Below are 885 nucleotides of genomic sequence, written 5' to 3'. Positions count from 1 at the left end.
ACTGTGTTATTCCTGTTATTTCTGCTATTACTGAGTTATTCCTGTTATTTCTGTGTTATTACTGTGTTATTTATTTGTTATAATGTGTTATTCCTGTGTTATTACTGTGTTATTAATGTGTTATTACTGCGTTATTATTGTGTTATTACTGAGTTATTACTGTGTAATTCCTGAGTTATTTCTGTTATTCCTGTGTTATTACTGTGTTATTCCTGAGTTATTTCTGTTATTACTGTGTTATTCCTGTGTTATTTCTGTTGTCATGGAGTTATTTCTGTGTTATTAATGTGTTAATTCTGTGTTATTCCTGTGTTATTACTTTGTTATTCCTGTGTTATTTCTGTTGTCACTGTGTTATTCCTGTGTAATGTCTGTGTTATTACTGCGTTATTAATGTGTTATTACTGAGTTAATCCTGTGTTATTTCTGTGTTATTCCTGTGTTATTATGGTGTTATTAATGTGTTATTATTGTGTTATTCCTGTGTATTCCTGTGTTATTACTGTGTTATTCCTGTGTTATTACTGAACTATTTCTGTGTTGTTACTGTGTTATTCCTTTGTTATATCTGTATTATTACTGTGTTATTAAAGTGTTATTCATGCAAAGTATGTTGCAGCTGTTATTTCTATGAAATTATGTTGTCTTTGCTATTCTGTTACTAATAAAATAGTTTTTTTCACTGTTTATCCTATTTTGGCACAATCCTTAAACTGAACTTGAGTAGTTTTACTAAGGGCACCCATCTCACATGAAATTGAACTATGTCAAACATATTCTACCTGCCTTCCTGACATAAATTACTATGAATTTGATATGGTAATTAATACTGAGACACTAATTTGGGCAAAAAGCACTAATGACTTGTTTAAGACTTGAATCTTA

This window comes from Sinocyclocheilus anshuiensis, unplaced genomic scaffold (genome assembly GCF_001515605.1).
Source record: "Sinocyclocheilus anshuiensis isolate Anshui unplaced genomic scaffold, SAMN03320099.WGS_v1.1 scaffold446, whole genome shotgun sequence".
In the NCBI taxonomy this organism is placed as follows: Eukaryota; Metazoa; Chordata; class Actinopteri; order Cypriniformes; family Cyprinidae; genus Sinocyclocheilus; species Sinocyclocheilus anshuiensis.
This window is presented reverse-complemented; position numbering follows the sequence as displayed.